The sequence below is a fragment of the Coenobita brevimanus genome, chromosome 38, assembly GCF_032717465.1.
Source record: "Coenobita brevimanus isolate Jiangsu-jjx chromosome 38, ASM3271746v2, whole genome shotgun sequence".
Lineage (NCBI taxonomy): Eukaryota > Metazoa > Arthropoda > Malacostraca > Decapoda > Coenobitidae > Coenobita > Coenobita brevimanus.
The window spans coordinates 42,146,315-42,174,135 of NC_136991.1; positions in this window are offsets into that span (position 1 = coordinate 42,146,315).

The window sequence follows — 27,821 nt, forward strand, 5'->3', positions numbered from 1 at the left end:
CAAACCTAATGCCTGAGGTCATATTCGCATGGGCGTAGCAGGCTCACCAGCATGTCGTCCTTACCATTTCATTTCAGCATAACGTACGGCACGTTGAACTACCCGTGTATGACATGTTGGATGCTCCCTCACACCACTTCCTTACCAGTTCATTTCGGCAATTTATATGACACGTTGATATGCCCGTAAATGACATTTAGGAAGCTCTGTAGTACCACTTCCTTACCACTTCATTTCAGCATACTGCACGGGACGCTGATATTCTCTTATATGACATGAAGGAGGGTCCTTGCCACACTTCCTTACTCCATATTGCTGAATACCGGTACATCACGTCCCATCCTCCTTTGTGATACTGAGGGGACTTCCTAGCACTTATTCGTTACCAGTTTATTGCGAGGTATTTTACGCCATCCCTCCCCTCCCTCCCTATCTACCTCATCCCTCTCTACCTCTCCATCTCTCCCTCTTCCTCTCTCCCTCCTGCCCTCAACGAGCCTCAGTCTTGTACTGTACTTCCACAGTAAAGATTAGGAAGACGATTTGTTGGTGTCGGCTGGAAGGGATTGGGTGAGGCTTGGAAGTGACACCAAGCAACTTATTTGGCCTACTTCGCGAACATAGTAGCCGAGAAATGTGAATTTATTGGCCTACTTCAAGAAAATGTTGCTTAAGGGGTGTGAATTTACTGAACTACCTTCAGAAAATGGGCAGCTGCTTGTCTTGTTTGTCTTATTGTTGTTGCTGTAGCTGTAATTGTCGTTGCAACCCCAGATTAAACTAGACGTGAACCTGTTGGGCTGAGCTTATCTAGAAGGATTGTCTGTGTTGTGTTAATGTGATACTTGGAGGGAAGAAATATGTTGTGGTGTGTGGGCTCTATTACAGTCTGGGTGTAGTGGATCGTTTGTGAGTTCACTTTGTGTTAACATTGTGGCAGGGAAGGGTGGTAACCGCATCACAATTGGCGTAGGTTTTCTCGTTTCTCCCCGGGGCAGAGTAGTTTCTGAGGAGTGGATGGCTGGTGTTACTTCGTGAAGGATGCTGTTTAGTTGATGGATTTGAGTAGATGTGGTGGCTATGTGTGTATGTCTGCGTTCGTGAAGTGTAGTCTTGGATGGAGGAGAAGGGGTGTTGCAGAGTTATTTTATAATGTTGGAGTTTTTTTTATTTTATGTGTGTGTGTGTGTGTGTCTTTGTAGTGGAGGATTGAGGTGCAGCGTAAAGTTGCAAGGGATGGATGGATCTGGAACAGAAGTGATGAATTATGTGCCTCATATAGAAGTATTGCTGTTTCTAGATGTAGTTGATCCATATTTGTGATTTTAATTCATCTATCTATCTATCTATTGCCAGACGCCATAATCCCGTAAGGGGTGGCCGTTTGACTTTGAGTTACTTGTTTTACGGAGAGGGGATTCATCCTTTTATAATTTGAAAGGCTTTGTTTTGTGTTACTGGAAGCTTATCCATGTGTGTATTGGTTAAGCTTTGGGCTCCGCCTGAGCTAGCATAATTCATTCTTATATCTGTCTATTGCCAGACCCCTCAATCCCGTAAGGGGTGACCGGAAACAAATCGCCTCCACGTCGCCCTGTCTAATGCCACTTCACTACATTGCTCTCAGCTCACACATCCGTCTCTCATATACCTCTCCACTCCACCCCTGCATCTCATCCTCGGCCTTCCCCACCATTTCCCCCCCCCTCCACCTCACTCGCTTACACTCTCCTCGTTAGTCTCTCGCTTTCCATCCTTTCCACATGGCCAGGCTCCCTCAGCGTATTTCTCCTAACACTTTCTATCACATGCACATCCACGCCACAGCGCCCCTTCACTTCCTCATTTATCAGTCTGTCTCTCCATGTAACTCCATATGCTCCTCTCAGATAACTAATTTCCACTGCTCTCACTCTTGACTTGTGTCCATCCAACAAGGTCCAAGCTTCGCTTCCATACGTTTGAGTTGGCATCACAATAATGTCATGCAGTGACTTTCTTACTTCCATGCTCACTTCCTGTTCTTTATCACTGATTTCAAGGAACCAGCAACCTTTCTTCCCTGCTGTACCCTTTCAAGCAGTTCACCCTCTAAACTTCCATCCTTACTCATCATACTACTCAAGTACTTAAACGCACTCAAATTTTCCAATTCCTCCTCATCCAACCTCAATGGAGTCAGTGACATCGCTTCTCTCAAAGACCATAATTTTACTCTTCCATGTATCCACTTTTAGATTCCGTTTCTTACACACAGTCCCAAACTCATTCATGTGAATTCACCCTTGTTCTAATGAATTGTTTGTTGACAGTTTGCAGGGATTCTTTATGTTGTCCCAAAATAGTAACTGTGAGTGACTTAGAACTTGAGTTTAATTCTCATCTTCCCAAAGACGACCCTTGTCATTTTCCTGCTACCATTGTACAATACTTAACTTCGGAGGGTAAAAAAAAAAAAAATCACATCGAAGTGTTCATAAGTGACGATTTTCTTAAATTACTTTCATCAAGAGGTTAGGTTTAATATATATACTCAAAAACAGTTGGCAGTGAGAGCCTAGCCTCGGGCCCCACACCTGGATAATATCCTAGAAATTATGGCACTGTCTATTATTATGTTGTTGTGTTCTTTCTGCCTTGGTGTTTATTCACCCCATCAACCCGAGGACCTCTTGTATGCTTTATTCTTGCTGGCACCCAACAGTTATACTTAGCTTAGGAGAGACTTTCCAAAGTGGAAAAATTAAGTACAGCTATCGTTAATCTTTCATTACTGGAGATACCCCCTGCAACCAGCTCCCTTCATAGTTGATCTTGCCCTGTGACCCTGACCATGGACCGAATGTTAGCAGAGTTAAATCGTTTAGTAATTGTATGACGTTTAATCCATCCATTAACGTTGGTCCTGATCGGATCAGAATTAAGTTTACTTTGCTCTGTGGCTTTCACGATTGATTTTCTGTTTTCAGAATCATGTCACTTCATCGTTGTGTGATCCTTAACCCTTCCACCTTCGGTCAAAATCGGTAGGAAACTTTGAGTCACACACACACACACACACACACACACACACACACACACACACACACACACACACACACACACACACAACGAAACGATATATATCATCGCACTGAAATGGTTAAAGTCTTACTTTGTTTTCCTTAAAACTGTGGTGCGGGATTCTGAAGACACTACCGCTTCATCTCGGCCGTCTGTAAGATTACGCATTCTCCACATTGAATGCTGAAATGTTGTATTGACTGACATTAAATTTTGAGGTGGCAATCTCTAAAAGGTGTTATGATAAGGATGTACAGTAGAACGTTAGTATTGGCTGCTTCTGCCACTATACCGTAACAAAAGATTAACAGTAGAATGTGGTGCTAGTCATGAAAACGTGCTTTAGAAAGAATACAGTAGGCTACTGTCTTATGCTGGTATTGAACTGTAACGCTATTAACATTGGAATGTGGTGCTAGTCACAAAAAATGGCAGTAGAAAGGATGTAGAGCCGTACCGTTGCATTATTCTGCCACTGGCACTGGGAAATATGCTGGAAAAGGACGAAAAATCTCCACCAAATTAAGTTGGATGAACTATAGTGGCCATGCCCTCAGAACCTAAAAATTATAGAATAAATTCGGTGGTTCTGTGCCATTAAGCCACACATAAATAGTCGGGGAGCTGGGAGGGTTGGAAAATTAAGGCTTGAAACTTTAACGCTAGACTGCTTGTAATAATTTTAGAAATATTATTAGAATGGAAATTAACCACATAACTCTGAAGACGTACGGTGAAATACATTCCAACTAATATCAAACGAAGTTATTCAGCACAGAAGCTTTTCGAACAAAAGAGAGCAAATATAGTTTTTATTAAGCCCATCAGTACTAGAAGTCTGTACTAAATTATATCAAATTATTTAAGCAGAAGTATTGTAAAATAACGTCATTATATTGCAGTGGTTACATGTTTGTCACTGGTGAAAGGGATGTGAAATTTCACCCATAATTCTCTCAAATATACATGATTAAGAGAAGAATTCGGTAATGAATATCCATTAAATTTACGTACCGTACCGTAGGTGCTTCACGGGTTGTCTTGTTAACGTAGGACACTCACTGTTACCTCCTCCTTACCTGTTTATTTTACCTGTCTTGCTGTAATACAAGAAAGTATACTATTTTGCCTTTTTATTTTGAAATGGGTGGTAGAAAGAACATAAGAGAACATTATTTTGGTATATGCAGAAATACTATGTAGTTAATGAAGAAAGAGATGCAAGGGAACCTGCTTAGTTGATGTGGTTAGGTTCCCATGTATCGCATTTACAGACTTTAATTAAGAAAGCAAATAGATATGAAGTGAAAACACTGACAAGAGTTCTTTTGTTCTTAATTTGACAAGCGTTCTTTTGTTCTTGGTTTTAACTGGTTCACTGAACTGCAGGGAATATGAAGCAGAGAAATATGAGGTTTACTTTGACGTCTTTTTGTCCATGTTTCAGTGTTAGATAATGATTCATAATTTGATTAATGTAGCTTGATTTCAGTGTACCGAGAACAGGTCACATTATAAAATTTGGCCCAACTAAGACCCTGCACAGGTAAATTGCGTCGAAACTTTTGTATTTTCAGTGAATGGCTTTGCCATTCGTGGGCGTAATATTTCAGATGTTTTTTACTCCAGATTCATTTTCATCATCAGTATTATTGGCATCAGTAGCTGTATTATCATTTTAATATCACTGTATTTTCAGTGAATTGGTAGGATCTAGGAGGAAATATAGGTAATAACAGCATTGCCGGTTCGTTTATAAAAAAGCTTACGTATCTTTCTGTAAAGGTCAGATTTGCACATTTACAAAACTGTTAGATGTCAGGTCAAGTGGATTGAGTTACAGAGCAAACCTACCATCAGATATCTGTATTGCCCGTAGAGGTAATAGCAGTTGTATGAGTAGCCCCATCAGCCTGAATGCGTCATTTTTATTTTATTCGAAAAATGGAAGACTTGTAACTGAAGGGTTCAGATATAGCCTTAATTAACTTTTTCACTACCCTTCCAAAGCCGAATAAAATCCTCTTACTGCAGCTAGGAAGCAAGAAGTTATTGCCAACAGAACAATAATATAGTACAGTACTCTCACTACCATCATATGATTGTATTCGATTTAAAATTCTTATTGAAGTGAAAAATGTGAAAGTCTTCATGACCATTTCAGTAATATTGCACCATACCACAACCGTCAGAACTCAAGTATAAGTAAGCAGTGCGTGTTTGGTTGCTTAGTATATTCATCAGAGAACTTTAATAATTATAAACCTTCCCCACCCCCACACCACCCAACCTACAACCCTTACCTTCACCAGGTGTATTAACCCGCCCCTTGCACTTATCAACTTCCCAATCCGTCCCCCTCACTCCTCTTCTCCATCCCCCTCCATTTTTGTTTTGCACTGATATCTAGCAGATATTTTGACTTCCCCCTTACCGGTTGACCTACAGCGCCCATATTTACAAGGTACCGTATACTTCACCCATCTTGACCCACCTTATGCCATTACCCCGACCCATCCCAGCCGTTCTTCTCTGACTGTTCACTGCAGTGTTGTGGTGATTATAATAAAATTATTGTCGCTGGTATCGTAGGGCCAACAACTCTGTTCTTCACAGGATATACTTCCTTCGTTGTGCTCTGTCAGCAACCACCATCCCAGCCCTTCCCATGCCACTCACTTCTCTCCACCCATCCCAACCAAATCTGGAATATCTGAAACCACTCACCACGTTACTGTACCAGCTCACACCGTCGCACTGATATGGTTAAGAATGTATAATATTGTCATCGTATTCAGAGGGCTATTGTATACGGTTAGTTAACAATGAAGAGGAAAGGTACCATTAACAGTAAAAATAAAAGGCACTTACACTAAAAAGAAAAGGCAGTATCTAGAACAGAATAAAGGCGTCATTGCACTGATTGTATTAAGAATATAAAAAGGCTTTGTCGTACTGAGTGTGTCAAGAATAAGATATTGTCATTTTCATACTAAATGAGTGAAAAATAAATTGGCGTTGTTGTACTGAATGTGTAAAGACTAAGAAATTGGCGTTGTTGTACTGAGTATGTTAAAAATATAAAAAGACATTGTCGTACTGTGTTAAGAATCAGAAATTGGCGATGTCGTCCTGTGTGTATTATGAATATGATTTTAACGTTGTTATACTGAATATGTAAATAATAAATTGGCGTAACCACACTACATGTGTTAATAATGTAAAAAGACGTGTTCGTCCTAATGTGTAAAGAAAAAGAAATTGGCGTTGTTTTACTCAGTGTGTAAAGAAAAAAATGTTTCATTCTGTGTCATCGCATTGCGTCCATTAAGAGTACAAAATAAATGTCATGATGCTGAGTGGGTTAAGAAAAAGAAAAAGTCGCCATTCTGAGTGACTAGGAAAATAAGACGTTATCAAGCTGAATGGGCTGAAAAAATAAAAGACGTCGTCATACGGAGTAGACTGAGAACTTACGGAAAGGCGTCGTCATAGTGCGTGGGTTAAAAAAAAAAAAAAAAAGCGTCATCGTACTAAGTGGGTAACAAGAGTAAAAAAAAAAAAAAAAAAGCGCCGTTGAACTAAATAGATCAGGAAAAGGAATGGCGTCATCATGCTGAGGGGCAAACATTCCGTGAGGGCAAAACACGGATCGTTTCTGTGTTGCTGTTGTCCATCATACCAGCACAAAATCCTGAAGAACCATAAGAGAGACGCATGTTCCCTTTGCATCGTACCGTACCTCACTGCCAGAGAAATTGGATTGCCCTAAAACTTGCTGCCACTCCTGCTGCGGTATGCTGTGTGTACGAGTTGTGGTAGTCACACACACACACACACACACACACACACACACACACACACACACACACACACACACACACACACACACACACACACACACACACTCAATGTGCTGCCGCCAGAGGGTGTAACTAAGGAGTTAGCACACATTGCTTTCATATACATGGCAATTTAAGGGCAAAAATATGTACGGTATGCGTCGCATGTACTGCCACCCACTCCGGACCGAGTTCTCGTCCCCAGGATGATATATTCGCCTCCGCTGCAAATGTCAATACACCAAAGTTTGCCCGCTTGGGTACAGTGCCTGCAATTTACCGCATATTGACAGACCTGCGACAGCCCTCACAGCTACATTTGGGAAAGTTTACTGATGTTGATGAGTTTGAGTTACATAGCCTGCAATTAGTATTATATTATTACTTGTGGGCTAGAGCATCATAGCTATTATTAGATATTTGAGAACATACATGAGCATAATTCTTCTAATGTTATTTACTCCAGCTTCGTCATTTTCATCGTCATTATTATTAGCATCAGCAGCCATATTATCATTATAATACTATTTTATTTTCAGCGAGTAGGTAGGATCCAAGAGGAAATACAGGCAATAACAACAGTGATGGTGAGTTTATACTAAGGCTTATGTGTCTTTCTATAGAGGTCAGATTTACACATTTACAAAATTGCTGGATGTCAGTTAAGTCAAGTGGATTGAGTTACAGAGCAAACCTACCAACAAATATCATTATTGTGCGTAGAGGTAATAGGAATTGTATGAGTAGCCCCATCAGCCTGATAGCGTCATTTTTATTTTATTGGAAAAATGGAGGACTTGTAACTGAAGCGTTTATATATAGCCTTAACTTTTTCACTACCACAGATCCTTCCAGAGCTGAATTAAATCCTCTTACTGAAGCGAGGAAACAGTGTCCTTGGGGCTTGGACTCAAGAGGTTATTGCCAACAGTACGTTACTGTATTACAGTACTCTCATTACATCCTATAACTGTATTCAGTTTAATATTCTTCTTGAAGTGAAGAATGTGAAAGTCTTCATGACCATTTCAGTAATATTGCATCATGCCACAACCGTCAGAAGAACTGAGGTATAAGTAAGCAGTGCGTGCTTTGTAGCTTAGTATATTCATCAGAGAAGAACTTTAATAATTATGTACCCTCCCCACAGCCATACTACCCAGCCTACAACCCTTACCTTCACTAGGTATATTAACCCGGCACTGACCTCCTCCCAGTTATCATCACTACCAAAACCAGGATCATTACAGCTGGCCACAGACACACATACACTAATTATAAGAGAGCCAGCTGGGAGACCTTCACAACTGAAACAGAACAACACTTTGAAACATTAAACAGTACGCCCATCACAGACATCATCATCGTTATGCACACTTTCAGTACAATTATTCAAAACGCAGACAAAAGACACATCACTAGAGACAACAGGAAGAGACACAACCCTAACTTCACACCAGAAATTCAAGGCCGCATCAGCCAACGCGACACACTGCAGCAGTTCCTAACACTCCATACGTAAGACACCGTACAACAGATACAAGCACTTAACACTCAGATAAACAATAAAATATCAGAGCAGCAAATACTAAATTGGAATAATTATCTCCAAACACTAGATCACAAAACAAACACCAGCAAACTCTACAAAATGCTCAACAACATCACACTCTCCAACAGCAACACTACACAATCACACGCTGCCATCACAACTAGACACCATACCCACAAACAAACAACAAGCGAACACTCTTATCATTCACTATTCACATGTCAGCCATCAAAACCCCCATCGCGACGACCGACGTGTCATCCGACGCAAGAGGCAGTTCCCACAGATCCAGACTTTGCACCTTTCACTTACAACCAGACAGTGCACATCATTAGCAGCCTTAAGCACTCATCTGCTTGTGGCCCAGACAACATAAGCAACATACACCTTAAACACATTGGACCACAAGGCATACCAGTACTCACCAACATATCAGTTTACAGCTGCTCACACACCATAATACCCAACCTTTGGAAGCATGGCACTGTCATCACTATCCCCAAACACAACAAAGTCCCCTCGTTACCATCCTCACACCTCCCCATCACACTCCTCAGCATCCCCTCCAAAGTCACTGAACGACTGATGTTACTATTAGTTACACCTTCCGTAATATCCCCCTAGCCCCATCACAACATGGTTTTAGGCCGCTACACTCCACAAACACTCTTCTTACAGACCTTACACAGAGAGTTTTTGATGGCATCAGTTCAGCTAGGCCACCACACAGAACACTCCTAGTCACACTAGACACTAGCAAAGCTTTTGATGCCATCCCCCACCACAACCTCACAAACAAAATATTCAACACAAAACATTTACAATAACACAAAAAGATGGCTGGCAAACTATTTAGCAGCCAGATGTGCACATGTAACATTTGCTGGTCAATCATCGATAAACATTAGAAACATCACAAACGGCGTCCCCCAAGGATCTGTTTTGTACCCTGATCTCTTTAACCTTTACGTGCACGACATACCCACACCCCGCGCACCACAAATACACATACAGGTAGCTTCCTGTGCGGACGACATAACACTTACATGTAGCCCACACACCAAAGTGCAAACACAGCTGCACTCATTCTCCAGCCATACTTCAACACACTATACGAATGGTCCACCACAAACAGACTCAAAATAGCCCCAGCCAATTCTACAGTGACCCTTCTCGCTAACTGGACAGCAGAACATAGTCACATTCCACACCTCACCATTAACAGCACTCCACACACACACACACACACACACACACACACACACACACACACACACACACACACACACACACACACACACACACACACACACACACAGTCCTTGGTGTAACATACTATACATCGATGTCATTTAATCAACACATCACGAACATTAAAAATAAATTAACACCAAGACGCAACGCCTTAAGGTCACTTGCCCAAACAACATTTCGATAAAATAAAGAAACCACCACCACAGTATACGGACCATTTATACGTTCAGTGATGAATTATCCAAGCCCTGCTTGGGCTTCTAACCTCACTGAAACACACTACAACACTCTACAGACCATACAGAACAGGCCCTAAAAATAAGCACAGGCTGCACAGCTACTACACTTACAGACCACCTATACCAAGAAACCAAAGGTCTCAAACTCAAGGATCATCTGGACATGAGAGGCACACATATTCTTGCTGCAGCCTCCACAAACCCACATCATCCACTACACTACATCCTGGACATCCACACTCACCAAGGAACATCAAAACAACACCCAGTACACAATATATACATACTGTCATCTCTCCCCCTTCTTCCGCCTCAAACCAGCTTCCAGAAGCATATCAGTGCTCAAATCACTCGACGCTCCATTCAGTCACTTAGAGACGACACACAGCTGCATGCACGGCCTCGTGATATCCACCCTTCTGAATCCTACCTCCCTCATGAGGACAGGGTCCACCTGGCCAGACTGAGATGTGGGCATCATCCAACCCTCTTAAATTATCAGAAGAGGCTGGATGACCCCGTCACTGACGCCTGTCCAGGATGCAACACAGCAACCCATACTATTAACAACATAATGGAAGGCTGCATTGCACACAATCACCTGCGCCAGCAACACAACATACACTCCTTGGGAGCTCTGTGGGAAAGCCCGGTCTCACCCGTGGCCGCCTTAGGGACTCGGGGCTGTTCGGCCAGACTGCCAAGGGAACAACTACTACAACTACCCGGCCCCCTGCCCCGACCAGCATCCCAATCCGTGCTTCCCACTCCTCTTCTCCATCCCTCTCTGTTTTTGTTTTATCACTGAATTCTAGTACCGGTAGATATTTTGACTTTGTCCTTACCGGTTGACCTACAACGCCCATATTCACAAGTTGTATTTCACCCATCTTGACCCACCTTATGCTATTACCCCAGCCCAGCCCACACGTTCTTTGCCTGTTCACCCATTCCTGCTGTGATGTAGTACTTATAATAATAATGATTGTCGCTGTTATCGTTGAGCCTACAACCCTTTTTCACAGCATATACTTCCTTCGTTGTGCTGTGCAAGCAACCGCCATCCCAGCCCTGCCCATCTCACTCACTCCTGTCTGCCCATCCCAGCCAGATCTGGAATATCTGAAACCTCTCAGCACGTTACCGTACCATCTTCCACCGTCGCATTGATATGGTTAAGAATGTATTATGTTGTCATCGTACTCAGAGGGCTATGTACACAGTTAGTTAATATTAAAGAGGAAAGATACCATTAACAATAAAAATAAAAGGTACTTAAACTATCAAGAAAAGGCAATATCGAGAACAGAATAAAGGCTTTGTCATACTGAATGTGTTAAGAAATTGGCGTTGTCGTACTAAATGGGTTAAGAATAAATTGGCGTTGTTGTACTGAATCTGTAAATACTAAGAAATTGGCGTGGTACTGCATTTCTAAAGACTAAGAAATTGGCGTTGATGTACTGAGTATGTTAAGATTATAAAAAGACATTGTCGTAATGTGTTAACAATCAGGAATTGGCGATGTCGTCCTGCGTGTATTATGAATAAGACTTAAGCGTTGTTTTACTGAATGTGTTAAGAATAAATTGGCCTAACCGCACTGAGTGTGTTAAGAATATAAAAAGACATGTTCGTCCAAATGTGTAAAGAATAAGAAATTGGCTTTGTTTTGCTCAGTGTTAAGAGACAAAGAAAAATGTCTCATCCTGCGTCATTGCACTGCGCTCATAAAGAGTAAAAAAGTCATCATGCTGAGAGGGTTAAGAAAAAAATAAAGACGTCATCATTCTGAGTAGCTAGGAAAAAAAAAAACGTTATCATACTGAATGGGTTAAGGAAAAAATAAGACGTCGTCATGCGGTGCAGATTAAGAATGTACAAAAAGGCGTCGTCATACTGTGTGGCTTATCAGTAAAAAAGGCGACATCGTACTGAGTAGGTTAACAATAATAATAATAAAAAAAAAAAGGTGATGTTGAACTGAATACATTAGGAAAACGAATGGCGTCATCGTGGTGAAGGGCAAACATTCCGTGAGGGCAAAACACTGATCGTTTCTGTATTGCTGTTGTCCATCATACCAGCACAAAACTCCTGAAGAACAATAAGAGAGACATATTATGTTCCCTTTGTATTGTACCGTACCTCACTGCCAGAGAAATTGCATTGCCTTAAGACTTGCTGCAACTCCCTCTACGGTGGGCTGTGTGTATGAGTTGTTGTAGTAGTCACACACACACACACACACACACACACACACACACACACACACACACACACACACACACACACACACACACACACACACACACACACACACACACTATGTAGGTATGTGGCAAGTATTACTCAAATCGGATAAGATATTCATGAAATAACGCCGATCACCAAACTATGACCTTGACCCATGACCTTTACCTTTGATCGATTCGATAGGAATTGAAACTGAATCACATGTTCCTAAACACACAAACACACACTTAATATCTGTTCATTTTCATCTAAACCGTATGTGTCATTCATGAAATAATAACATAAATACATACGTACATACAGACATAAAAACCAGCTGTCACAAAAGCTATGCTTTCGGTTCCGCTAACAACAACAGGACGCAGCACTCACAGAGTACAACACCCGCACCCTACAATGAGTCAAGGACCCGAACTTTTGATCCAGATTTGTGGCCGTAACCTTTGAGATATAGCCGTCTCTCCAAGGACCTCTCCTTGCCCTGCAGAGCTATTTGGTCTATTGGTCCTAGCTCGTGGGATTCACCCGTAGACCGAATGGTCTCAGAATCGAGCCAGTTCAACTTGGTCTGACTTTCAACTCTCCCACCAAATTTTGTCCAGATCGATCAGAGCTGTTTGGGTTATACTGCCCCCCCGCCTCCCTCCCACACACACATCCAGGACTGAAAACAACATACAAGCCCGTGTCGCAGCCCACGGGTGTAACTAAAGAGTAAGCACACGTTGCCATCATGTACATGGCTATTTAAGGGCAAAAATATGTATGCATCGCATGTACAGCCACCCACTCTGGATCAAGGTCTCGTCCCCGGGATGATATATTCGCCCCCGCCACAATATCAATACGCCAAAATTTGCCCGGTTGTACAGTGCCTACAATTTACCGCATGTTGACAGACCTGCGACAGAGCTCACAACTGCATTTGGGAAAGTTTACTGATGTTGATGAGTTTGTGTTACATAGCCTGCAGTTAGTATTATATTATTACCTGTGGGGCTAGATCAGTATAGCTGTCACTAGATATTTGAGAACTTTTCAGATTATAAAATTTTGAATCGCCTTGCCATACGTGGGCATAATTCTTCTGTTATTTACTCCAGCTTCGTCATTTTCATCGTCAATATTATTAGCATCAATAGCTGTATTATCATTATAATCCTATTTTATTTTCAGCGAGTGAGTAGAATCTATGAGGAAATACAGGCAATAACAACAGTGACGGTGAGTTTATACTAAGGCTTAAGTATCTTTCTGTAGAAGTCACGTTTACACATCAACAAAAATGTTGGATGTTAGTTAGCTTAAGGGGGTTTGAGTTACGGAGGAAACCTACTAAAAAATATCACTTGCGCCTAGAGGTAATAGCGGTTGTATGAGTAGCCCCATCAGCCTGAATACGTCATTTTTATTTAATTCGAAAAACAAAAGACTTGTAATTGAAGGGCTTATATATATAGCCTTGAATGAACTTCTTCACTACCACAGATCCTTCCAAAGCCGAATAAAATCCTCTGTAGCGAGGAAACAGTGCCTTTGAACTGAAGAGATTACTGCAACATTAGGGTACTCTCCCTACCATCATATACTTGTATTCAGTTTAATACTTTTCTTGAAGTGAAGAATGTCAAAATCTTCACTACCATTTCAGTAATAATGCATGATACTAAAACCGTCAGAAGGACTCAGGTAAATGTAAGCAGTCCGTGCATAGTTGCTTAGTATGTTCATCTGAGAAGAACTTTAATCATTTTTTTAGAATAACAGAACAGAGAAAGGGAAAACAAAATGAACTGAAAAAAGCCCATACACCAGATTACTGGTGTCCTCGATTCATAAAAAAATCTGTAACAGTTGAACTTTAACAGCTGTACAATAGGTTGAAGTTTGGGGGATAACGCCCATACTACCCAGCCTACAACCCTCACTGCCGAGTGTATTAACCCGTACCATGCCCTGATCAACTTCCCAGTCCGTCCTTTCCACTTCTCCATCCTCTTCCATCTTTATTTTAACACCGAATTCTAGTAGATATTTTGACTTTCCCCTTACCGGTTAACCTACAGCGCCCATATTCACAAGTTATACTTCACCCATCTAGACTCACCTTATGCTATTACCCCAGCCCAGCCCACCTATTCTTCTCTGCTTGTTCACCCATTGCTGCTGTGTTGTGGTGATTATAATAATAATAATTGTCTCTGGTATCGTTGGTCCTACAACTCCCTTCTTCACAGGATATACTTCCTTCGTTGTGCCCTGCCAGCAACCCCCATCCCAGCCCTTCCCATCCTACTCACTTCTCTCAACCCATCGCAACCAAGTCTGGAATATCTGAAACCTCTCAACACGTTACCGTACCAACTTGCACCATCCCATTGATATAGTTAAGAATGTATAATATTGACATCTTACTCAGAGGGCTACTGTACACAGTTAGTTCAAAATAAAGAGAAAAGGTACCATTAACAATAAAAACCAAAAGCACTTATCCTAAAAAGAAAAGGCAATATCGAGAACAGAGTAAAGGCGTCATTGCACCAAGTGTATTAAGAATAAAAAAAGGTTTTCTCTTACTGATTTTTTAAAAATAACAGAACAGAGGAAAGAAAAACGAATGAATAAAAAAATAATAATAATCCATACACCAGATTACTGGTGTCCCCTGTTCATAAAATATTTGTAACATTTAGACTTGAACAGCTGTAGGTTGAAGTTTGGAGGGAAACAACTCTGGGGAAGCGAGTTCCAGAGAGATGCAGTTCGGGGAATGAAAGAATTCTGATAGGCAGAAGTTCTGCAATATGGCTGAGTGACATGCCAGTCATGAGCGCTACCAGATGCCCGTGTAGCACGAGGGAAGGCATGGAGAGGTGGCACCATGGACACAACTTCGTCTGAGCATTTGCCATAAAAATATCTGTAAAATAATGCAAGGGAGGCAACATTCCTTCTTACCTGTAGGGGAGGTAGATTATTTGTAATGGCAGGGTTGGCAATAATTCTAACGCTTTGGTCTGAATTTTGTCTAGTTGTTTTAATGCAACCTCTCCACATCCATTCCACAAGGGTGAGCAATATTCCAGCTGAGAGCGCACATGACTTATAAATTTAAGCTAACTGCTCGTCAGTGAAGAAGTTACGGACTCTGTACATTAAACCAAGTTTCTTTGAGGCAGTTTTAGCAAGTGATCTAACATGAGAGGTCCAGCTGAGGGCATTGTTAAGTGAGATGCCGAGAATTTCAATGCTTTTGGAGATGGGAATATTAGTAGTACTGAAAGTAATATACGAATCTGGCAGTATCTGTCTATTAGTAAATTGTATATATTTAATTTTACTAGCATTAAGTGAAACAAGGTTGTTTTGTCCCCATTCACTGATCGTAGATAGGTCTTGATTTATGGAGATGGCTGCGCTGAGTTGTGAGGTAGAGATATTAGACTTTGTAAATGGGTGTCTGAGTGTGAATGAACTATGTTGTGTTGAGTCAGCTGCATATGAGTGGATGGGATTGTGGGTGACAGATAAGAAATCATTAATATGAACCAGGAACAGGGTTGGCACCGGAACTGATCCCTGCGGCACGCCAGCGTTAATTGAGTGGAAATTGGAATATACATCATCAACTTTTACTTTTATTTCCCTGTCACTGAGATATGAGGATATCAAAGGTACAAAAGACGTTAGTCCATAGGAAGGAAGTTTGGACGCAGGGAACGGTGCCATACTCTATCGAAAGCTCTATAAATATCAAGGGCTACTGCATGAGTTTCTCCATGTACGTCAATTGATTGATGGATGATATGAGTTAGAAGATTGAGAGTGTCAATGGTGGGTCTTTCGTGGCAAAAACCATATTGTCTATCACTAATTAAGTTGTTGGATTCAAGATGTTTAACAATGTGCTTATTAATTAAAGTTTCAAGTACCTTACCAAGAGAAGATGTGACTGCTATTGGTCTGTAATCAGAGGGGTCAGAAGAACTTCCTTTCTTCGGAATTGGGTGGATATTGGCTTCTTTCCATGAATTTGGGAATGAAGAAGTACGTATGCATAGTCTGAATAATTTAGCTAGAACAGAGGCAAGTTCAGGGGAACACTTTTTCAAAAAAATTGGAGAATTCCATCAGGGCCTGGAGCTCTGTTGGTTGGTAAATTGTCTAGGATGAATTGTACGCATCTTATGTGTATTTTAAGTGTAACAGTTTGGGGAAAGTCAAGTTCTAGTACTGGAACGTTTTGGCTGGCATCGTCTATGGTAGAATTTCTGGCAAATGTACTGGCAAAAATATCTGCTTTCTCTGGAGATTTCAGTGGGGGAATGGATGATGACATGTTTGTTATTACTGAAAGAATTAAGAGTTGACCAGAATATTCTATTGTCATTAGGGTTGTTAAGTAGTTTTGATGCTTTTGAAGAAAGTTTGATTTAGCTAGATTTATTACAGCTTTTGCATGATTTCTAGCAATTTTAAATTGAAAGAGTGATTCAGATGTTTTTGATTTTAAGTAAGAGTTATATGCTAATAACTTTTGGGCTGTTGCTGTGGCACAGTTGCCATCAAACCATTTTGGAGAGTTCGATCTTTTAGTGAACTGTTGACTTGGTATGAAATGGGCGTTGTCGTACTAAATGGGTTAAGAATAAATTGGCATTGTTGCAATGAATGTGTAAAGACTAAGAGATTGGAATTGTTGCACTGAGTATGTTAAGAATATAAAAAGAAATTGTCGTACTGTGTTAAGAATAAAAAATTGGCGATGTCGTCCTCTGTGTATTATGAATAAGATTTTAACCTTGTTATACCGAATGAATGTATCAATAATGTAAACCTACATGTTCGTCCTAACGTGCAAAGAATAAGAAATTGGCGTTGTTTTACTCAGTGTGTAATGAAAAAAAAAGTCTTATCCTGCGTCATTGCACTGCGTACAGAAAGAGTAAAAAAAGTGTCATCATGCTGAGTGGGTTAAGAAAGAATAAACGTCATCATTCTGAGTGGCTAGGAAAAAAGACGTTATCATACATAATGTGTTCGGGAAAAAATAAAGGACGTCGTCATAAGGTGTAAATTAAGAACTTACGAGAATGTGTCGTCATGCTGTGTGGGTTAAGAATAAAAAATTCGTCATCGCACTGAGTGCTTTAACAATAGTTAAAAAAAAAAAAAAAAAAAAAAAAAAAAAAAAAGTGCCATTGAACTGAATACATTAGGAAAAGGAATAGCGTCATCGTGGTGAGGGGCAAACATTCCGTGAGGGCAAAACACTGATCGTTTCTGTATTGCTGTTGTCCATCGTACCAGCACAAAACTCCAGAAGAATCATAATTGAGACATGTTCCCTTTGCATTGTACCGTACCTCACTGCCAGAGAAATCGCATTGCCTTAAAACTTGCTGCCACTCCTTCTACGGTAGGCTGTGTGTACGAGTTGTGGTAGTTGTGACACACACACACACACACACACACACACACACACACACACACACACACACACACACACACACACACACACACACACACTGTAGCTATGTGGCAAGCTTTATTCAAATCGGATTAGATATTCATGAAATAACGCCGATCACCAAATTATGACGTTCACCCGTGACCCTGACCTTTGATCGATAGGTATTGAACTGAATCACTTGTTCCTAAACACACATTTAATATGTGCTCATGTTCATCTAAACTATGTTTGTCATTCATGAGATATAAATACATACGTACATACAGACATAAAAACCGGCTGTCACAAAAGCTTCACTTTCGGTGCCGTTAATAACAACAGGACTCAGCACTCACAGAGTACAACACCCACGCCGTGCAGTGGGTCAGGGAGCCGAACCTTTGATCCAGCTTTGTGGCCGTGACCTTTGAGATACAGCCGTCTCTCCAAGGACCTCCCCTTGCCCTGCAGAGCTACGTGGTCCGTTGGTCCTAGTTCGTGGGATTCACTCTTTGACCGAATGTTCTAAAAATCGAGCCAGCTCAACTTTGCCTGACTTTCAACCCTCCCACCAAGCTTTGTCCAGATCAATCAAAGCTGTTTGAGTTATGCTGCCCCCCCCCCCTTCCCACACACACACAACACACATCCGTGTCGCCGCCCACGGGTGTAACAAAGCAGCAAGCACACGTTGCTTTCATATACTGTACATGGCAGTTTAAGGGTAAAAATGTGCATGCGTCGTATGTACCGCCACCCACTTCGGATCGAGATCTTGTCCCCGGGATGATATATTCGTCTCCGCTACAAATGTCAATACGCCAAAATTTGCCCGGTTGTAGTGTGCCTACAATTTACCGCATATTGACAGAACTGCGACAGCTCTCACCACTGCACTGAGGAAAGTTTACTGATGTTGATGAGTTTGTGCTACATAGCCTACAGTAGGTATTATATTATTACTTATGGGATAGATCATTATAGCTGTTATTTGAGAACTGTTCAGGTCATAATATTTTGAATGGCTCTGCCATACGAGGGCATAATTCTTCTGATGTTGCTTATTCCAGCTTCGTCATTTTCATCAATATCATTTGCATCAGTAGTTGTGTTATCATTATAATACTATTTGATTTTCAGCGAGTGGGTAGGATCTAGGAGGAAATACAGGCAATAATAGCAGTGACTGTGAATTTATACTAGGGCTTACGTATGTTTCTGTAGAAGTCAGATTTACACATTTACAAAAGTGTTGGATGTTATTTAGCTCAAAGGGATTGAGTTACAGAGCAGACCTACCAACAAATATAACTATTGCGCTTAGAGGTAATAGCAATTGTATGAGTAGCCCCATCAGCCTGAGTGTGTCATTTTATTTTATTCGAAAAATGGAGGACTTGTAACTGAAGCGTTTAGATATATCCTTAAGTAACTTCTTCATTACCACAAATCCTTCCAAAACTGAATAAAATCCTCATCCTGTAGTGAGGAAACAATGTCCTTGTACTACAGAGGTTATTGCCAAGAGTACGATACTGTAATACAGTACTCTTACTACCATCAGAAAATTGTATTCAGTTTAACATTCTTTTTGAAGTGAAATGTGTCAAAGTCTTCATTATCATTTCAGTTATATTGCATGATACTACAATCATCAGAAGAACTCAGGTATATTTAAGTAATGCATGCATAGTTGCCTAGTATCAGAGAACTTTATTTTTTTTTTAATAGCAGAATAGAGGAAGGAAAAACAAAATGAATTTAACAAACTAATCCATCCTTCAGATTACTGGTATCCTTCATTTAATAAAAAAAAAAGTCTGCAACAGTTTGACTTGAACAGCTGTAGGTTGAAGTTTGGGGGGAAACGCCCATACTAACCAGCCTACCCTCACCTTCACAAGGTGTATTAGCCCGCCCTCTGCCCAGACCAACTTCCCAGTCCGTCTTTCCCACTTCTATTCTCCATCACCTTCCATTTTTGTTTTAGCACTGATTTCTAGTAGATATTTTGACTTCCCTCTTACCAGTTGACCTACAACGCCCATATTCACTAGTTATACTTCACCTGTCTTGACCCACATTATGCTATTATCCCAGCCCAGCCCACCTATTCTTCTCTGCTTGTTCACCCATTGCTGCTGTGTTGTGGTGATAATAATGATAATGATTGTCACTGGTATTGTTGGGCTTACATCTCCCTTCTTCACAGGATATACTTCCTTCTTTGTGCTCAGCCAGCAACCCCTATCCCAGCCTTTCCCATCTCACTCACTCGTCTCCACCCATCTCAACCAGATCTGGAATATCCCACACCTCTCAGCACGTTACCGTACCAACTTGCGCCGGCGCATTAATATGGTTAAGGATGTATAAGATTGTCATCATACTCAGTGGGCTATTGTACACAGTTAGTTAATAATAAAGAGGAAAGGTACCATTAACAATAAAAATAAAAGGCACTTAATCTAAAAGGAAAAGGCAGAATAGAGAACAGAATAAAGGCGTCATTGCACTGAATGTTTTAATATATAAAAAGGCTTTGTCGTACTGAATGTCTTAAGAATAAGAAATTGGCGTTCTCGTACTGAATGAGATAAGAATATATTGGCGTTGTTGTACTAAATGTCTACAAACTATGAAATTGGCGTTGTTGCACTGAGCATGTTAAGAATATAAGAAGAGATTGTACATTGTTAAGAATCAGAAATTGGCGATGTCGTCATGTGTGTATTATGTCTATGATTTTAGTGTTGTTATACTGAATGTGTAAAGAATTATTTGGCATTACTACACTGAATGTATTAATAATGTAAAAAGACGTGTTCGTCCTAATGTGCAAAGAATAAGAAATTTGCGTTGTTTTACTCAGTGTGTAAAAAGAAAAAAAAAATGTTTCATACTGCGTCATTGCACTGCGTCTATAAAGAGCAAAAAAAATGTCATCATGCTTAGTGGGACTGGAAAAAAATGAAGGCGTCATCATTCTAAGTGGCAAGGAAAAAAAGACATTATCATATTGAATGGGTTAAGGAAAAAATATAAAACGTCATCATACCGTGTAGATTAAGAATTTACGAAAAGGCCTCATCATACTGTGTGGGATAAGAATGAAAAAATGCGTCATCGTACTGAGTGGGTTAATTAAAAAAAAAAAAAAAGGTGCCATTGAACTGAAGAGACTAGGAAAGGGATTAGTGTCATCGTGTTGAAGGGCAAACATTCCGTGAGGGCAAAACACTGATCGTTTCTGTATTGCTGTTGTCCATCATACGAGCACATAATTCCTGAAGAACCATAAGAGAGATATTATATTCCCCATGCATTGTACCGTACTTCACTGCCAGAGAAACTGAATTGCCTTAAAATTTGCTTTCACTCCCTCTACGGTAGACTATGTGTACGAGTTTTGGTAGTTGACACACACACACACACACACACACACACACACACTAAACCAGGGGTGGACAAACTTTTCAGAATGAGGGCTAGATGAGACTTTCTGGAACAGCCCGTGGGCTGGAGTGACAAATGAAAACACAAAAGTGAGTATATGCACGAATTCTATTGGAAATCATGCAAATCAGTGAGACGATTGGTGCTGCTTGCCATGAAGAATTGATTCAATGTCCGGCTCGATGGATGAAGTAGACAACAGAAGAATGTCACTGAGGTGACAGTCAGAGAGCTGGGAGCGTAGGAGAGACTTTGTACTTCATTTTGGAGAAGAGTTGTGTGTACAAGTGTGTACCCACTTTAAGAGTGACAAATACCTCCTCTCAGTGCGGAAGTCCTATGGACACTGGCGTCTGGCAGGTAGTGGTGGGCGTAATCGATTACTATTAATCGAATGATTCGATTACTTGTTGGGAAAGAACAGTAATCGATTACTTTTCCAGTAATCGATACTTCTGACCGATTACTCTGAAATTTGAAATAATGACAACGTTTGTTTCGTTTCGATCTGATAGATACTTTTTTTTTATATATACAATTTCAGCTGTGCCACCAGGCATATAACATAGATTTTACATAATATTTGTTACACATTCAGTCGGGTGGTAGGGTACTTGTTACATTTAATAATAATTATATCCATTTAACAATAGTCAATAAAAGAAAACGGGATCAAGTAGCTGATTCTGCGGTCATGGGGTGTGGACTTCTGGACTCAGTGGACTGTTGGGCCGGTGGTGGCTGGTGGGAACTGGGGAGGGAACCCCTTCCCTCTTTGAATCTCAGACGCACTGACGCTGCGACACAGTGAGTTCACTCAGTTCAATAGGCCAGTGGCCACCCGTTACACAGCAGTGAACACTGCAGTCACAGAATGTGATCAAAGTGTATATATTAGAACAATTAGAGTGTGACTAGATATCAGCGGATTACATCAGTCATCAGGTAATATTACTATCAATCATTTCACTGTTCTCTATAGACTTTCAACATTTCAGGCAACTGTCATAATTTATGTTAAAACCTAATGCTGTGTTAACAAGGTTGGTAATTAGTGAAGATACTGAATAGTGACTAGTTGATTATGTAGAAGTTCATATCAAACATGAAATGGAGTATGAAATGCTCATCATTTTTGTTTCTATCATCATAATCAAGCTCGTCTTTGTCTGTAGGGGGGAAGCAGCCTAGCAGGTAGGCTAGTGATAGAGGCCTCAGGAATGGATAGGCCTAACTGGTCCACATGGGTAGGTCGTTGTCACGGGGTTTTTAAAGAGTATCCAGTATTAAAGAATAATATTTTTCAATAATACTTAGAGCAGGACAATGAATTGTCTGGTGAAAATCAAGCAGTGATTACTTTATGCCGGCGCCGTTACTTCGCCGATTCTCTAAGGACGAGAATTTATAAACTTTCTCAACAGTACACAGCAGGGACTAATTCCTCACAATTGCTGTTTGTTAGTACTGTTAGCCTCTGGAGAAAGTGACATCACCCCTGACAATCAATAACTAATGCTATTAATGATAACAGATTCTTGCTGATGCATTAACTCGTGGTTGGCACAACGGATTTTAAGCTTGATACAAAAGGACTGGCCTAAGTACCAGTTATGAATAGCAAAGCGTTTATGCAAACTAGGAGCTATAAGTGAAATAAGCTTAATATGGAAAATAAAACACGAGTTTACATTACATTAAGCTCAAGAAAAAGAACTGTTAAATTTATTGATTACAAAGAAATCAATTTACGTGTCACGGGGTTTTTAAAATAAATGCAATATTAAAGGATAATTATTCAAATAATACTGAAGAGCAGGAACAATGAATTGTCTTGCTAAAAATCAAGCAATGATTACTTTATTCTGGCTTGCTTCGCCGATTCTCTAAGAACGAGAATTTATAAACTTTCTCAACAGTACACAGCAGAGACTAATTCCTCACAATTGCTGTTTATTAGTACTGTTAGCCTCTGGAGAAAGTGACTTCACCCCTGACAATCAATAATTAATGCTATTAATAACAGATTCTTGCTGATGCGTTAACTCCTAGATGGCACAACGGATTTTAAGCTTAATACAAGACTGGCCTAAGTACCAGTTATGAATAGCAAAGCATTTATGCAAGCTAGGAGCTGCAACTGAAATAAGCTCAATGGAGAAATGAAACACGAGTTTACATTACATTAAGCTCAAAGAAAAAGAACCGTTAATTTATTGATTACAATAAAATAAATTAACGTTACATGAGTCTCAAGATGAATTCAAATAAAGAGATCGCACTCACTCGCTCACTCAGAAGCTAAACTCTTAAACCTAGGAAAATATGAAAAGAAATACTGGTCAAAGAGTGGACTAAGTGGATGACTGGGCGTCGTTACTGGAAGGACACTGCACTCGCTGTCTCTCGCCTATCACACTATGTGGAAATACAGGAACGGCGGCACTACTCGCTCTGGCCCAACCTGCTTTCATGGCGCTCAAACCTCGACTGACTAAATCGTGGGAAAGAGGGGAGCACTGTGGCCGCATTACTAATGGCTAGAATGAGCGAAACATGCCCAAAATAAATCGCTCAGCGGAAGTGCTAACGTCTCGCCCGAAGACGATCATTTATGACAGTGAAAAATTGTTTTGAAAAAAACACTCCCGACCGGCTGAATACGCAGCGGTTAAACTGAACGATAAACACTGGGGTTCTACTAGAGTTCGCGGTTTCCCAGTAAATGATGTCACGAGCCGACTCGTGACATTACGTTACATTTCAAAATGAATTCAAAATAAGGAGATCGCACTCACTCGCTCACTCAAAAGCTAACTCTTAAGCCTAGGAAAATACGAAAAGAAAATACTGGTCAGAAAAGTGGACAAAGTGGATGACTGGGCGTCGTTACTGGAAGGACACTGCACACGCTAAGTCTCTCGCCAATCACGCTAGGTGGGAATACGGCAGTGGTGGGAACTAGGTGTCGTTGAGGAAGGACACTGCCACACACACACTACCTGCTTCCGTGGCGTACAAATCTTGACTGACTTCAAATCGTGAGAAAGAGGCGAGTGTCGTGGCCGCATTGCTAACAGATAGAATGAGCGAAACACGCCCATAATAAATCGCTCAGGAGAAGTGCTAATGTCTCGCACAAAGACGATCATTTATGACACAGTGAAAAATTGTTCTGAAAACACTCCCGACCGGGTGAATACGTAGCGGTTAAACTGAGCGATAAATACTGGGATTCCACTAGAATTCGTGGTTTCCCACCAAAGTTGATGTCACGAGTTTATTCAATTACATATTGCGCCGACTCGTGACATTACGCCCCATAAAAATCTTTTTTTTTCTTTCTTCAGAAAAAAAAAAATTCAATATACATACATATAAATCCTAACTCAGTCACACAAGATTCACAATGTGGTGTGTGTGTGTGTGCTATCCTGCTACAGGAGAAAGTCACAGTCGCCAGTGAGCGAAAAAACCTCATATTTACGTTAATAGAAGCAAGCTTGAGGAAAAAACTCCGTGACGACGGTGAAAAATCCTGTACTCAGATCAAACTGAGTGAAAAATTCACTACATTTACATTAACAACTAATTGTTATGTAGCATGATGTATGTAATACATGGTGTAGGTGTGACAGTTGTGGTGTAACTGTACCTACATGTAAAATTACATAATGCAAATTTATAGTAAATAATGACGACAAGGCAGAAGAGAAGGGGTGGCAGCATGCGACAGGGAAGACCAGCTGATCTGCACGGCAATGCTGCACCCGCCAGCTGCACCTGCGAAAGGAATCAAGGTGGAGCATCAAAAGTGTCATTTCTCTCTCTCTGCCAAGCAATCAGTACTTATGTCATTATTAACCAGGAAACGTAGTCTTAGGATTCACAAATCGCTCAGGACCCTTATAGTTTACTGGTTAACACTTATTAACTAGGAAATGTGCCAGTTCTTGATTTGCTCAAATCTCTTAGAACAGGCAGTTTACTAGTTAACCTAACATTATTAACCAGGAAACGTGTCAGTTCTTGAATTGCTCAAATCTCTTAGAACGGGCAGTTTACTGGTTAACCTAACTCTACTATCTATCTGTCTATTGCCAGACGCCTCAATCCCGTTTGGGGTGGCCACAAACAAATCGCCTCCAAGTCGCCCTGTCCCCCGCCATTTCACTGCCCTGCTCCCAACTCACACCCCCCTCTCTCATATACCTCTCCACCCCATCCCTCCATCTCATCCTCGGCCTCCCCCTCCCTCTTCCCCCCTCCACCTCACTCACATACACTCTCTTCGTCAGCCTTTCACCCTCCATCCTCTCCACATGGCCAAACCACCTCAGTGTGTTCCTCATAACACTTCCTATCACATCCACATCCACACCACATCACTTACGATTAATGACAGGAAGCTGAGAATTGCTACACAATCTCGGGCAGGTCACATTCTAACACCCACCGTGGGTGTGAACACTCATGTGGATATTGAGCATTCTCCGGGAATCCTCAGAGAGGCCCACAGCTTGAGACGTTCCACAAGGTAATTCATACACAGCCTCGGACTGTCTCTGTGGAGTTCTCAAACTTCCCCCCTTAACCTACGGTACATAGGTATGTACAGGCCCTGGACATACTGTGTCCTGTGGGGCCAACAGGTGAGACGTCAGGTCTACACTTTTAACTGGGAACCAGGCTGGTCCTTGGATTACTCAGATCTCTGAGAACGCCTATCTTATGGAACCCAGCATACAACAGTTGCCCGTATTAGTCATCAGTTAGTAGGCGAGACATCGGGTCTGCACCCACATTACCACTGCCCTCTCTGTCAACTGCTTCAGAGATTATGGGTGTGGGTTCAAACATAGCAGGAAGGACATGTCCCTGATTACTGGTACTTTGACACACACTGCAGGAACGCACAAAGCTCTCTATTTCTCATCCCATCCCTGGCCAGAAAAAGTCAGCTCGGATACGGCCCTGGGTCTTCCTTTTGCCCATGTGACCTCCTGAGGCTGAACAATGACCTCATTCTAACACTGCTTGGCGGTATTTGGTGGGAACGACAAACTGCAGTCGAACCTCGCCCTCGGGTGTTCGTGACTCACGGTACAGCCATCCTTGTTTACAAAGGAACTTGGCTTGACCTCCCCGTGAATACTTTATCACTCGACCCTTTTGTTTCTTCCGCATGGCAGCAAGTGTCGTGTCAGAATGTTGTTCTTGGACAACAACTTGGCTACACATCAGATCTTGCGGCGACTCAGTGGTCACAGGGGTGACACAATTTGGAGCCTCAACCATGGCTCGAGTTACTGCAGCCGAAGTCTGGGTAGCGTCATCTTCAGTGTAACTATACTTGGCACTGGAAATATTGCCTATGATCTGGTCAAATAAAGGTTCTGGCATGACAACTGCGACTGTCGTACCAGTGTAAAATGGAGATGCCACCTGGATACGTGCCTCAGGGAACAATCTCCCTGATCCATCGATAAGGTTAGTATGGACCTGTCGACCTGTGTACTGCTGAAGCCGAACTAGACTCTGTCTGCCAGAGCAACCTGAGGAACCATTGTCTCTCAGGACCTTCACAGGAATGTCTCCCACAAACCCTGGCTGAACAAGGAAATCACTGTCACCTGTGGAGGAAGCAGCTAGCCACTGATTAGGCTGCTGAATAAATGATGCGGCAAACATGGTGTCCTGAGAATTTAGTACTTGAGAAGTCGTACTCACTGCCTGGGGAGATGGAACATTGGCCATCTGTGGAGAGGGGTTCAGTGTCATTGTGGGACTAGAGAACTGTGGGGGAGTACCCGTACTGGTAGGGACGTGACCACCATGCTGCTGCTGAGGAATGAAGGCTGCATTCACCTCCTGCCTCCGATACACTGGGGCTGGTGCTGAAAAGGTTTGTCCCGTCGGTCGATTGCATGGTTGATGCTGCTGCTGGTTAGGGTACTTGTTGTACCTCTTCCACTCAGGATTCTGAGTGTTTTGCCCCTGGTCCTTCCTCTGCAGTTTTGGACCTTGGCCATTATTCTGAGAATGGCCTTGTTGCTGGGGTTCAGTCTGAAACGGTTTCCCAGATTTATCAAGTTTCCTGTTCCAGGTATGCTGCTTGCGAGTTTGATACCCGTATGCAGTAAAGAATGCGTCAGCCTTCTTCACCATTTAGCTAGCATCTCTTACCTGGCATATCTTAAGCTGAGCCATAAGTTCAGTAGGCCACGACTTTTCTGGCTGTGTGCGCAGCATAAGGTCAATTATCCCGTCACGCGTGGAAGGAGTTTCATCTTTCTCCATCCACTCATCTAAGTAAGCAGTTAGCTGGTCAAGAAACTGAACGACAGTCTCTTTATCCTGTAAACGCGCCCTCATGAACTGACTCTTGGCGTCATCAACTGTGAGGCCATATGCTTTGACGAGTGCGGCCTTCATCATCTCATACGTGAGATTGTCTCCACGAATTCTGTGGAGAATATCGAGGGCAGGGCCCTCAAACAGGCTAAGAAACTGAAGCCGCTTAGCTGCATCGTCCAGCTGGTACAGTTGAGCCATGTCTTCAAAACGAGCTATGTATGGCTCGATTCGCTTGCCTTCCTTGTATGGGGGAAGCTTGATGTGTGTGGTCGCCAGAACATGTGCAGGGGAAGTGCTCGTGGACCTTGGGCCAGCTGCACCAGATGTGTCTGAAGCCAAGGAATCTAGCT